Source organism: Lycorma delicatula, chromosome 8 (assembly GCF_047948215.1).
Source record: "Lycorma delicatula isolate Av1 chromosome 8, ASM4794821v1, whole genome shotgun sequence".
In the NCBI taxonomy this organism is placed as follows: domain Eukaryota; kingdom Metazoa; phylum Arthropoda; class Insecta; order Hemiptera; family Fulgoridae; genus Lycorma; species Lycorma delicatula.
This window is the reverse complement of record NC_134462.1, coordinates 944,312-960,050: the sequence shown is the minus strand read 5'-3', so window position 1 is coordinate 960,050 and position 15,739 is coordinate 944,312. Positions and strand designations below refer to the sequence as shown.

General features: G+C 26.7%; 1 protein-coding gene across 1 annotated transcript in view; it reads left to right on the top strand.

Moving 5' to 3' along the window:
- Positions 1-15,739, top strand: part of LOC142329108 (uncharacterized) — a 436,962-nt gene that overhangs the window by 322,164 nt on the left and 99,059 nt on the right. The gene's annotated exons all lie outside the window — the stretch shown is intronic.

Here is a 15,739-nt window from a genome sequence, read left to right as displayed (position 1 = left end):
CCCAAAAATCAGGTTGATTTTTCCTTTGTTACCGAGAAATTAAAAAAAAAGACAGTTTCATAAAAAAAATCAAACATTAATTTTAACCTTTGAAACCTAGAATGAAACTTAGAAAAATTAGAAATTGGTTTTTAGAAGTTCATAATGAATCAGTTCAAACCCAGCTCACATAGTTATAGACACTCACAGTTCATTAAAGTTTGTGTTTCAACTGGCTAATCACCATTACTACATTTTATATATATATATATATATATATATATATATATATATATTAGAGATTTTTCGAGATGAAATATGTCCAAAAACCTTCTCAGTTATGCCAACAAACATGGGTAATAATTTAATAGCGGCAGATCCGGTAGTTTTTTTTTTTATCCCGAACGAAAAAATACCTTCTTTCTCTTTATGTAACAGTATAGATAGAAAAACAAATTGCATCCTTGTTTTATTCCAGTATATCATTTATATTTATCATAGTAATTTGTTTTGTCTAGTTTAATAACATTAAACTTGGAACTTTAATGATTTAAAAAACCAGAATTAAGGTGAAACAAGTAGTTTATCATGTAATTATCACTAAGTAAATACTGCTGACAGAAGACAAATTAATAATATTATAATATCAAGTAAAATTTTTATATAAGTATTTTAAAATAATACCTAAAACCAACTTATTATTTTTTTTTTACATAATCGTTTTTAAAAGCTCAAAATATCAAGTTAAAAATCGGTAAAACTTACTTGTCAAGGTATTGGTATCCTATAGAAGCGGAAATTAAAACTAATTATAGAAATTAAAATTAAAACTCGTAACGCTATTGGTTACTGGGAAATTTGGTCTTTATAGGTGGAAATAGTATTTTAATAAGTTTTTTCATTACTTAATTATTGTGTATTCTTATTTATTAATATTTATTTGTGTATAAATCTTATAAATAAACATAAATAAAGTTATTTTCACATAGTTATTATTTAATTAATATTAGAAAATGAGCTTTCATAAATTTAATTAAATAAAATTTTATGTAATTGATTTATATTTCATGACTATTATTTATATATATATATAATATTGAAATTTAATATAGAAGATAATTTCTTTGTTTTTATTTTTTTTTAAAGTGTATGCAAAGTACTTTTTTATTTCATATAAATTATCGTATTTGAAAATCGATGATAATTAACCACATTTAATATTATCAAATGAGTTTCTATTTTTAAAACCGGTTAATATGTTTATCCGTTTCATTTCATAATACTTTTTATCAGTATAAAGCTATTATTTATCATATACTTAATTACTAATGAATACGTTACTAATATAGGCTAAGTAATATTTAAAAACCATACGTACTTCGTTTAATCCATTAAATAGCATATTTATAATTAATGTTTTTTTTATCCTTTTTAGTGCCGGTACATGAAACAAAATTATATTATTATATTTTTAATTAATTATTGACCTTAGCTAATTATAATATTTATTAATAAATTACGTAATTTAATCGTATAAGGGTTTGGGTAGAAGATGAGAAAAAATTTAATGGAGTTTTATTTTTTGAACAAGATCATAAACAAGTGTCTCGTTTATTTGATTATAATTACAATATACGTATATATATAACTACATAAATTATTCAGCTTTTAATATTATTCCTTTTGGTATTATATATTTTTTAGAATCTAGAAATTTGATACAAAAAATAGTTTTACATCTGAGAAATAAAGAAAATTAAAAAAAGAATAAATTCTTAATTTAAAAAAAAAAAACTTTAGATAAACAAAAAACTAAGCTGTCTATCTTTATTTCAAAGCTTCGTAATCTATTTAAATAACCGCAACTAATATCTTATCTCAATTAATTACGTTAAAGATAATAATACATTTTTTAACATATGAATAATTCGGAACCTGATCGTGATTCAAACTCAGAATCGTCCAGAAAAAGACGGAGAAGCTACCACTCCATCAAGGGTAAGTCAGCACATGCGACTCCCTCCGGAGAAGGGGGAGCAATGCTTCCTCCACATAACTAGGGCTCCGTTTTGGCGTATTTCTTCTAGCTCATAAGGTACTAGTACTAAAAGTACTTCATCGAACGGACTAAAGGGAATCACGGCGGGAGCACCAGGCTCAAAAGCTTAATTTCCCACAATCAGACCTAGTATATAATTTATACGCCGGTCCATACGGATAGGAACTCAAATCACCAAATCCGTCCGTAAATAAAACTTATAACCACCACTAAATAAACCCATGAAACACGCCCGATTATAGAATGATACAGCAGCAAGGGACGTTGTCCAGTCTCTGCGATCTGTAGGGAGAAATATTGAAACTCCCGCCATTCTTGAGTTTCGGTCCGCTCCATCAAGAAGGAGAATGCTATTTACAAAATTTAAACAAGTTGACTGGTATGATACCTGATTTTGATTCTTAATTTACACGTGCATCTGGGCTATGAGACCCGTTTTGCTGTCTCACTGTAATAGTGATTTCCAGTTGTTAAGGATCTTTATTGAGTCTCAATTTTCAAAACGTTTACGGGACATTATACAGCAATAGAGAAAATTACGACGATTCCAAGTGTACTTATGTACGGATTGCCTCATTCAAAATTAATAAGCTATTTTCCAATAATTATAAATTTTACATTATCGAGGGGCGTCGTAAGCGCTCCCTCTGGCAAGTATGACAACTAGACAGAAATGCAGTGACCTACCTCTGTAATCTTTACAGTAGGGTTGTTAGACATCGTTCGCACCTTAAAATTCATTTTATTAAATAAATAAGAATGATTGTGGATATATGAAATGTGTTTAAGAATAATGAATAAAAATGTAATCTTATCTGCAAAATAGTTTTTGATTAGCATTCTTGTTTTTTTTATTGGAGTTATCAAAATCTATAAGTAACTACTCAAAAAATATTCAGACTTCAGAAGTGCTCTGACCGTGATCAGCTAGCCGATTCTAATCGGTCAAGTACGACTCGACCAACTTTCATCAAATTTTAGCATTCATATCTAAATTTCAATGAAACTGATGTAGTAGTCTGGAGATTTTTATGCCTCAAAATTTTATACTTAGGCATATATATAAAACACATCCCGTCGTATTTTTCATGATTTATTTAATATTTATATTGAACACTGTTTATGCATACAACCACAATTTTTCTCCGAATTTATTTTCAAATATGTGATTTATTTTTTTTACAAAAATAAAATATTATTTATGAGCAAGTGAATTTTATGGTCCGCACTACTTTGCGGGTTAAACTTTCATTTGATAATTTACCTACTACATAAAGTTTATGGTTTATTTCAATAAAAAACATTTTTATTAATTCTGCCTGAAACTATGGACAATTCCATCTTCAACTCTGCAAAAAAATGAAATCAAAACACATTCTGTCAAGTTTAAAGTTTCATTCGATATTTTTCTTCTACATACTTTCATTTTTATTTCAATATAATTTTTATTAATTGTACATACATTTTCAAATCTATGCAAGAAATGAAATCAAAATACGTTCTGTCAATCTTAATCTTTCATTCGATCATATCCTGTTGCTTGAATATGTTTTGACTTCATTTTTTTGCAAAGAGTTGAAGATGGAATTGTCAATAGAGTTTCATGTAGAATTAATAAAAATGTCTTACATTGAAATGAAATCTACAAAGTACTATGTACCACAAGTCATACTGGCTCATAAATAATCATTTCACTTTCTTGTACGAAGTAAAGGAAATATTGTGTTCGCGAAAAATTTCATTTTTTAGATGGAAAAATCCATTTTGACTAGTTTCGGTGTGACGTCTGTACGTACGTAAGTATCTCTCCCATAACTCAAAAACGATTAGCCGTAGGATGTTGAAATTTTGGATTTAGGACTGTTGTAACGTCTAGTGTGCACCTCCCTTTTTGATTTGCAATTGACTGAACCAAAAGAGTCCAAAAGAAAGCCCAAAATAAAAAAATAAAAAATGAATTTTTGGCTTTTTCTTAACAGCAATAATAATCCTTAATTGAGAGATTTTTAACTATATATCATAAACGGTACTTATTTTCATTGGTTCCAGAGTTACAGCCTAATGAAATATTTGGATCTTAAAAGTGGAAGACACATCGGTTCGAATCAAACTTCATCTCCTTTTTTTTAATTTAAATATATTGATTATTAATAATTTTATTAACCTCCGATTGTAAAAATAAAAATTTACGATAAATAATTATTCAATAATAACAAAACAAAATTATGAAAAAGTATCAGAAGTTATTAATGAAATAAAATTTTATGTACTTTTCATTTTAAAAAATGTCTATACGTAATTTAATAGGCGTACAAGGAAGTCATGTGGTGTCAACATCAGATTTTACATATATTACATGTAGTAGTGGAGATTTGCCGGTTGAATCACAAAATTTAATGAATTTAGTCATGAACTGTGAGTCTATCACTGTGTGAGCTGGATTTGAACTTAATGATTCGAATCAATCGAATGAATTATATTACAAAAGTAATAGAATTAAATTTACGTTAAACAAAATAACATTAAATAAATTTAAAAATGTCTGTTTAACAATAATGGGTTTTCCGTGGGGACTGCGTGTGAGGTATACGAGCACCTCGTGCGAGGCTGAACCGATTATCATCAACTGGTAACAAACAGGGTGCCCCATGGGGCGCTGGTTTGGGATGTGCAATGGGGTACTCTTATAATATCTCTGAAAACAATCGTCCGATTTCCAAAACTCAAACAGGGTATTTGCAACCAAAACATCCACTACTGCCGTTACTGTATGTACGGCTGGCTGCACCTGCCTCCGGTTACTTGAATAAAAAACATAAAACCAAAAAAAATTGACCGCGACGGGAGTCAGTAATCATATAACGCGAGCGAAGCTGCGACGAAGAGCTAGTGTATATATGCTTATATATATATTTTCGCTCTAACTCTTTTCATTTTTTTTTACTAAAACATTTATTTGTATTCTCCGTCATCATTTAAAGGCCTATTAAAATTAAAGTTGCTTTGGCACCTATATTATATTACGAACTCAAAATGAAAATCAATTTTCTTTATTAATTTCATTAAAGTTACGTTTTTTTAAAATAAAAGTTATATACTTTTGTTAAATTATACTTGGCCGACATAACCGGGAAAGTTATGCAATACTTTGCCAGCTTTTTTTTATATTTATTAATTTTCATTTATATTCTGATGACACATAATGTTTATTTATTTACTTGCTTAGTCCGGCAATAACAGGCTACAACCAATTATAGTTATTCCTTTTTTTTACGATAAGTGTTATTTTGCAGTATGTGAAAGAAATCGTGACCGTAGTTAGCAATATTGGTCGACTATCCAGAATTTCATTACAAACATTGAAATACAGATTTCTTTAACAATTTTCTTGATATTCATGAAACCGTAATATTGATACTGAAGTAGAAAAAACTCGTACAGATTTTCTTGTAAGAATTTCATGCTTTACAAGAGTATTTCCTCAATTTCATTTCACCTTCATTTCCTTTTTTTAAATAACAGTAATTTTTCTTAAATGTAATAAATTCGTAATTTTTTTGTTGTAGTTTTAAGGTTTAAATTTAATACTAACTTCACCGTTTTTGTTGTAGTGTTACGCAAATTAAAAAGATTTTTATCGACCTTTGAATCAGATAATATAACCTGCGTTTTAGTTAAACATTAAAACGCACTCTATAATAATTATTATTAAAATACGCAATGACAACAATTAATAAGTAACCAAAAAGATAAAATTAAAAATGTTAATTTTCTTAATTTTAAATCTGTTAAGAATTTTAAAATTACATAATTGTCTAGAATTGTTCAGTTCAGTGATCAAACACGGATAAACGCAATTAAGACACCATTGAGTAAGACTCCCGATGTACGTGGTGAAATGGTAGTGGTTCGACCTTTCATCTAGCGGTCCTAGGTTCGAATCCCAGTTACGCATGGCATTTTTTATACGCTATGAAATTCCGTCTTCATATTCTTATGTACCAGCTTCCAAAGATTTTTGTGGTGAATTACTTCTTCAAGGAAAGATAAAAATATTATACACTTATATAAAAATATTTTTTCCGTTACTGAATATTACAGTCATTTTTCAATGCAATTTCATTTATAATATTAATAATAAATAATAATGGAGTGAGCTGTATTAATTATTATAGAACTTTATAATGTGAATTTATTTTGGTAAATTTCCGAAGTACAGGAATAGAATTCAGAAAACAATAGACTATCTAAGATCTGTAGATAATATTTAAGGTAATTGAACCTGAGGAGGTTATATTTAGCTTATTACTGTGACAATATTTTATAACTAGGAATTCAGTATTTTTCGCCTACGAATTGGCTAAATGAGATCTAATTAATACGATTTTATTATCATGCATGACAAAACAAATTTTATTGTATTAAGGGCCCTTTCATAATCTGATACTAAAATAAAATAGTCCAAATTTTTTATTTAATGTTTTTGCATAAACTTTTTTTTATGTAAAAGTAAAATTATTTATTTTTAATGTACCTGAAAAAATGTTCAATATTTTATGATGTACAACTTTCCAAATATTTGTGCATACAGTAGTATCGTTGTGATAACATAACCATTATCCCGATTAATTCACAGAAGAGTATAAGCAAAGAAAAAAAATATCAACTGACATAGAATTTGTTAAAATTATAAATCATAATTATAATGTACTCGTAGTAGGAAATATTACTAACCAATCACAGTTCGAACCTAGAGCTTGCATAAACTCCTTATCAACTGTACTTTTACTGATTCTAACCTAACATTTTCCCAAAAAGATTATTTGCTTTACAAATAGTGGTGAGATTGAGAAAGTTAGAAATGATTTAAATAATTTTTACAGGTATTTGAGTAAGAAAAAAGTATTTATATTGATATATAAAATTGTGACAAACTTTACCTCATGAAAGCTTTTACACCTATTTTATAATGTGTAAACAAATTGATTTTGCAAAATTTTATTGTACTGAAAGTTATGCCTAACAGTTCATAATTTATTTCTTAATAGAAGTTTTTAAATGAAATTATATACGTATATATAATAAATTTTTTGTTCACAAAATATCACTACTTAAAATAATCTCTGTTAACACATTTTTTCACTACCTTTTGAATCAACTTCTTTAAAATCTTTCCCTATGAAGATATTTAAAAAGTGTAATTTTTTCAAAACTCGCATCATATACCTGAAAAACTGAAAACTATTATTGAAAATATTTTAATCCACCAAACTCCATTGCAGAGTGGTAGAATCTCTGCCTTTCATCTGGAGGTTATTAGTTCAGTTCCTGCATTTTCCACATGCTACAAAATTCATTATCATCCATCAGTAACTGTTATTAGGAGACAGCTCTTTTTTGCTGTTTAAATAAATAAATTAATTAATGAACTACCTAAAGTCACTGGAAATATATGAAACAGGTTGAAAGCTCCATCAAAGCTGGGGGAAACGCATTTTAATATCTATTGTAAAATACTCATATAGTATGTGCCATCTGAAGTTTTTTGTATTTCAGTTTCATCATGAAAAACATACAATTTATCAAAATTTGGGTTATATACTTTTGAATGTATATTTTTTTAATTTACAGGATAATAATGACAATAACAAAACGCGATGAGGAGTTTTGTTATCTGGAAAAATATCAATTTTTCCTTAAAAATTGTTTACTATGAGTGTATGAATAAAAAAAAAACAATATTAAAGGTATTTTGTTCTATATTCAATTAAAAAACCTATTTAAAAAAAAAATCCCTTTTGGCAAACCAGAAGGCGTCGATTTCACTGGTGCTAAGTAGGAGATAAAAAAGATTTCTACCTTAAAGTTAAAAAAACTTCAAATTTACTCAATACGACTGTGCTTAAATGTGAAAAATAGTTTTACATGTTTAGCGTATGATAAGCCCCATCTTTTTACAATTCCGGCAACATTTTGGTCATCCCTTGCCATAAGGGTTGGTCATATCAAAAATTGTTTCAGACAAAAGTTTTAGGTAATGTTTAGAGGACTAATGACCACTTTAAACTGATTCGATACTGTGCCTATTAAGGGAAGTATGATTTTTTTTTTGTCTTCAAAACCCCATTTTTTTCCACTCCCTGGGCCAATGATTGGTGATATCAAAAAACTTTACTTAGATAAAGAATACTATACTATACTTACTATTCTTTGGAAGAACTTTAAACGAATTTGATATTTTACTTATAGTGATATTTTGTTTTTTTGAAAAAAACCCCTCTATTTCCACCCACATGGTCTGATTTTGGCTGTTAATGAACTTAACCGAGATTTCGGAACGAGTTATTTTCAAGGAACAATTTGATAGTGATTGGCGCAAATTATGGCAGTTATCGTGTCCACAAGAAAGTGAAGTATATATATATTTCATTTTCCAGAAATCGAAACATGGTACCCATTACAATAGGTAGCTTTCTTATGAAATCTACGTAATAATCTATGCTTACTTATCTAGATATATATTTTTTTAAATCAACATTTTTTAAAAATAATATATTATAAAATAATTTAATAAGTATAAATTTGTTGAAAATCAGAATTTTTGTATTACTAATATTGATCATAAAATAATATTATAAACAGTTTTTCACTTTTTCATTGAACATTGAATTATTAATAATTATGGAATAAGTTCATTAAAAAGTTATTCCTTGCATTTATTTAATAGTGTCAATTAATGCAGAATAAAAAATCAGTTTGTACTTACAAGAAAAATAATAATATTTTTTTATGGCAAACAGCAAATTTATTTAAAATTTCATTTGAATTATTCAGTTTTGAAAATAATATTGTTATTAAGCTATTTAATAAGTAATTATTTTTCTTTAGAAATATATTAATTGTTTTTTCCATTAAGATAATACAAGGAAATTAAATTCTGAGAAATTATACATTTTTTATTAATTTATGGATTAGACTAGCTTTATTTATTATATGGTTTAATTTTTTATGCATTTATTTTATTTTTATTTATAACAAATTAAATCTTCCACAAATCAACAGATCATCGAAGTTTTATCTACGTGTACCATAAAATGAAGTATATTGAATGATCTGAAATACAATTTTTACGATTTGTAAACAGTTGTTCTACTAAAACTAAAAAATTTATCATTTCAGAAACATTGAAACATTTATCATGTTCTTAAGAAAAAAATATTTCTTCTGTTGTGCATAAACCATTTATACATATATATTTACTTAGCAAAATCAATACTTTTTTTATTATTGTATTTGTCCATAATCGTCTCTGTACCAATTATGTCAAAGACAAAAGTGTAATACAGTTTTCCACCAACAGTGCAGAATTGTCGCATTCAAAAATTAAAATAAAATATTTCACATGGCCAGCCACACATATAATAATGTATGACAATTTTTTTTTTTTTAGTTTAATGTGTGATTTAAAAAGTTTTTATTAGCTGACCATGAGGGAAAACCTCGAAAGCGCTCTTAAAATGGAACAACAATAATCATAAGGTAAGAGGCATTATTGAATTCTGTATTGTTGGTGGAAAACTGTGTTATAATTTTGTCTTTGATATATATTTATATATATATATATATATATATATATATAATAAAGTGCATTGGTCATGATAAAAATTGATCACTCATTTACTGATCACCTATTTATCTCTTTCTAATAGTTTTAATACATATGAAGCATGTAAGGTATGATATGTTCCAATCAGCGTTTCTTTTTTTAAGAACATTGACGTTCATTAAATAGCCAGATGATAGCCTGTAAAGATATTAATTGAAGGGTTTAATTTTACCTATATTTTGCTGTGGGTTCCCATTCTGATTAGAAAATATTGCACTTGATTTATTGTTAAAAATAACAGGAAACCTGTTCACTCCTCCCTTTTCTTATTATACCTGTTTTGGGATGCTTTGTTTGCTTATGGGAATAGTTGTACCATTTTCAAGAATTATAAGTGTATGATTTCAAGTTGCACTTAACCATTAAATTACCACAACTAAAAACTGAAAAAAAAAAGTAATTTAATATTCCATATGATTACCAACCTCTGTAGTAGAGTGACGTATCTCAGCCTTCCATCTAAAAAGTTAACAGCTTTAAATCCTGTTCAGCTGTGGATTTTTTCATTACACTAAAACAGTCCATTCCGTATTTTCATGTACCAGCTTCAAACGTATCAGTCATTTAATTATCCAAAAAACAATTTTAATTGAATTTCCTTTATCGATGATCAATTGAACAATAGATAATTCTAAATGAATAATTTTGTGTTAACCATTTCATTCTCTGAACAATTAATGTTCCTTAAGAGATTAAAGTCCATCCAAGAATAAAATCGAGTTCTTAGAGAAACTGCACATTCCTTGAATTTTACATAGCGTATAGTCAATTATTGAACTTTACCATTCAGTCTGATGCTCCATGTAAGAGTTTCTTTGCTTAAAATTTTATTGAATTTACCTAAATCATTATTAGGTAAGTGCTACGTACCATCATTACTCATCAAAAGTTTATCACAGCCTTTTTTATAATGTTATACCATAAAACATATTTTTAATTGTAACTGAAAGTGCATTTTTTAATTTAGATTCTATTCCACCAATGTATTTTTTAATGGTAGGGTTTTAATAAAGTTTGGGGTCTCATAAAAAAATACTTAAAGCAGGAAAAATAACATTAATATTTATTATTTATTTCTCTATTTCACAAAAGATGCTGGATAGTTTAAGGCACAAAGAAATTTATTTACATCAAGTTTGTTAAAATCAATATTAATATATAATCTCTATTATTGTTGAAATAAAGGAAGAAAGGATAGAGCTGTTTACATTTTTGAAAATTAGTATTTATTTTTAATTATCAGTAATAATAATTTATTCTATACATCCACACAGTAAATTTTGATGTTCAGATGACAATAATTATACTTAAAGGATGTTGTTACATTCATAGTATTTGTAATAATATTTTCAAATACCGTTTACAAGAAATTCAAAAGTTAGACACTTCCATTTTAATAATAATGAGATAGAAATTTCAAGAAACAATCTAAGGAGACTATAACTACAGCAACATGACTAAGTTAGTATGAAATTTTGGATTTGTTATATACTTTATCACAAGAAAAAAGCAAAAAAAGGAGCCTTATTCCCTACCATTGAGTGAAATTCCTCAAATATATAACCAAAGTTACATACTAATTAATGTAATGGAATCATCTGTCACTAGTACAAGAATGTCACTTGGATTCCAGAAATGATAAAAAGGAAAAAGTATTTTTCCTTTTTCAGGAGTTTGAGACCAAACACCATCAAAAAGTGTGTTAGCTACTTAAGGGTATTAATTATATTAAAAAATTTTCCTTCCCTTTGAATATAATTTTAAGACAATACCCATAAGATCCATATCTCCCTGCCCAATTGTGACAAAAATTAAATAGCATTAATACCCCTTATACAGGAATATTTGCATCAAATTTCATCCATTTAAATGAAATTCCATCCAGCCTGAAAAATCAAATTTTAATCAGTCTGAAAAATAGTCCATGCAGTCTAGAGATATCAAGCAAGAACTGGCCAACATTTTTACATACAAACATACATACTTTTTGAATTTTGCAGTACTAAAAATTTTTTTTTTTGTTAAAGGCCATCATAAAACAGCTCAGACCCTGACTCACAAAATTTGATCGTTACCTACAGTATAGTATAAGAAATTAAAAAAAAAAAAAAAAACATATTTTTCTATGCAAAAATAAAAAAGTGATTTAAAAAAGTATTTTTTAAAAGATTTTTCTAGAGTTTAGACTTAGAGATTAATAGGCCTTTCATCAACAAAATAATATTTCTTAAATATTATATTATTTATAAATACTTTTTAAATAAATATAATATTTCATAACTAATAATTATCAAAACACTTGATTTATTGATTATCATCTAAAAAGAATTTGAAATTATAAAATGTAAAATTATTATATTTAATTTTTGGAAAATGTTGATGTAAACATTTATAATCACATAATAATGTAAGCATTATTATGTACATCCACACTCAGTTCTCACTCTAGGTCAGTGGGTCTGTATGTTAATTAAGCCTATCATCTGTCACTAGCATTTTTCCTCTTCCATCATTTCCCGCACCTCTACTTGCTACATCTCCCTCTCTGTCTTTCAGTACAATCTCTCTAACTTATTGGTCTAAGTCTTGCTTGTCTTCCTTCCATTTACATATTATTCCAGTTTGTTTATGGAATCTCATGTTTTCTATATTTTTGGCATGTCCAAAACATTTAAATCTACTTTTTTCAGTGTTTTCTCTTATATTACTTACATTTGTTTTGCCCACTATTGTTCTCAAAAACTTGATTGAACTCTTAGACATTCATTTTTCTGCTAAAAAAGTAGTAGAAAGTAGCATTATTTGCATATAATATACAGTGTATGATAATACATTAATTCTGTGGGATTGATATGTTTATCTAATCATAACTGCTCTACAATTTAAAAAATTAGCTGCCCTTCTTTAATTTGGTAGAGGTACCATTCTTTCTCCCATTGCATTACAGGTAGATCATGTAAGTATAATTTTTCCAATTACACTCTTCAAACTTCACTTTGCTCCTTCTTTCTTTTAAATAGTTCAATTTGAGTTGCTCATTCCATTTACCATCTGATCTCGTTTGCTTTCATTATTACTGCCTTATATTGAATCATTTTATTATTCAGTACTTGTTGTAACCCAACATCTGTAGCTAATATTCAATGGATTCTGTATAATTGGACCACTTCAGGACTGGGATCAAATGGCCCTATTAAGTGATATTAACAAAAATGAGTTGTACACACATTACAGTACATACTAATAAATAAACATGATTAAATGTCTTATTTAGAATTTGATTTCTATTACTGTATTAAAGTTACATAAACAAAATTATTAAATTGCAAAATTATCAAATTATTTTTAGTCCTACATTATTAAAAAAAAATTTGATAAAGAAAATCAATTTACAAGTACAAGTACAAAAGTATTTTGTACAAGTCAAATCAATGAGTGGCTTTTATAGTCAATAAAATACAAAAGTATGTACTTTAATGTCTCGTACTTGGTTAGATTTCTTGAAAAATTTCTTGTATTTTACTATGTCATCTCCCTTTCATTATTGACCAGTTTACAAATTTGGTACAGACTCTGTTCTGCTAGTAAGTTTCTTCACTAGATTCTTGCAGAAAAATACTGCTGAAGTCTTCAATAAATTTTTTTCCGTTTCATGTAGATAGGCATTTGATTTGGGTTCATCTTCATCATCTTCAACTTCATACAGTTTTTGAATAATCTTTTTGATTATTTCATCGTCACTTCCGCACAATTACGTACTGTGCAGACCAGTACGTACAAAATATTTTTCCTAGTGGTTAAGGACAAATTACCTACCTCCCTATAATGTTTAAATAACAATTACGAGTATATGACTTAATAACTAATTATTCTGTGAGTTAATATAGAAGCAATTGAACTAGCTGGCCTTATAACTGGAATTTTGGCCTGTTAAACTGGTATAATTTTAATGAATTATATCAGTATTTTTCTGTTTATACAAAACTGCCACAATTAAAAGATACCCTGAATAACTGGTGGTCTGATTAACCAGAATTTACTTAAGTTCTTAAATGTCAATGTATGGTCCATCTACCTGTTAAGGCTACTCCAGACAGACTCTCTTTTTACAAAGTTATAACTTTTCATAATTATATAAATTCAGATATTATTAAGATATCTATTCTTTAGAAAGAATTTTTACTTAATATTCAAAAAGACACTGACTGAACTTGAAAGTGAATGTTTTCATTTTCATCCAGATTCTTCATTCTTTCCATCTTGATTAAACAAAATCAGAATAAGTTTGCACATGACATATTTTTCATTGCATTCTTTGTTTTTACTAGAAATATACAGAAAAGATATCCAAACTTATATATTTTTTTATTTATTTTAAATATTTTATTTGGTACAGTAATAAAAAAAGTTTATTGTAATCGTATTCTTTTTTTTAAAGAAGTTTAAAAATATTGTATAATATATGTATAATATATCTCTTACAAATTCTTGAAAAATTTTTTATTTTATGAATAATCTATAATTTTAAATATATTTACATGACTAAGAGAAAAATAATCTGGATGTATGAAAAAAAGGTAATATTTTAGATAATAATTCTGATAAGAATGTAGGTCTTCAATATATGTCAGAAAGATTTTTATCTACTACTGCTATAACTGATAATGGTTTTTATCTGTCATTAATTTTTTTTTAAATCTCACTTTTTATTGCCCTATCTCCATTTTCTTTTGTTCCCTGCTTTTCTATTTTTCTTCATGTTTATTCCCAAGCATATGTAGACTTTGTATGAGCTATTGTATAGAAATGCTTTGTACCAGAACCTTGTGATAAATTTGTATGATTTCACTGTAAATATAAAATGTATTAATATTAAATTATTTTTATCTAATATAAATATTGTTAAAATTGCAATTCTATTTTAATAATTTTTTTATTTTATAATTTTTTTCTACTTGTAGTACATCCATAGGTGATAACAATGATCAAAATGTATTTTAATAATAACATCATTTACATAAATAAAATAAATTACATAAAAATAATAAATAGAAAATAAAAAATGCAATACTCTTCATTATAGTAACATAAATAAAAATAATGTATCACTTAAATTTTACAATTTGAATTACATACATGTTTTAATAGCACGTTTTTCACTTTCAATCTCAAGATGTTTCAAGATAATTGTTTTAAGTATTGAACTAATTTTATTGTAAAATTTAATGCCTCAGTAGTGTTGTGATAATTAATTATTGGATCACCTAATATACAGTAAGTTATGTTATCTGGTTAACTGCATGTGTATATCACTGTTGAGAATTTAAATGCTTCTTGTGTATTACAAATACAAAAATTTATATTTAGTACATAATTATATGAACACGCAAATGTAACCAACTCAGTCACTTATTCCAACATTCAAATGTTTAAAGCTATAAATACTCTGATAACTTTATTTTATATTTCAAAACATTTAGGTAACACAAAAACACATGTCCCTTTCAAGTAGATAAGTGGAATTTTATGATAAATTGTGTGGAATTTAACTCAAAAACTGGTCAATTTTAACACCAGTACTTTTATTTTTATGTTCCTACTGACAATCGTACTTAGATCTTTTTCATACCATTAAAAAAAATCCCGTTAAAGGAAATAATAAAAATAACCATGATACATAGGTTACTTTTTATAATTAATTTCAAAATGTTGAATTTGGTTTTGTCATGTATGAATTTAAATTATTTTTAAAAATAATTGTATAAACCATAGTTTTCTTTTTTTAAGTAATTCTTATCCTATTATGTTTTTATATAAAATTTATTTTAAGTCACATTAGATTCATTGTTCATCATTCTAATAATTTGTGGTATTCACAAAATGTTACTAAAACAGTAATTCTAGTATTTAACCTATGCCTACAATATTCCTGTTTGAAATATAACATATTTTGAAGTTCCTTTGAGAAGTTCAGAAAAAGTTTTCAGTGTGTAAAATTAGACTAATACTGTCTTGTTAAGGAATCATAAATGTGA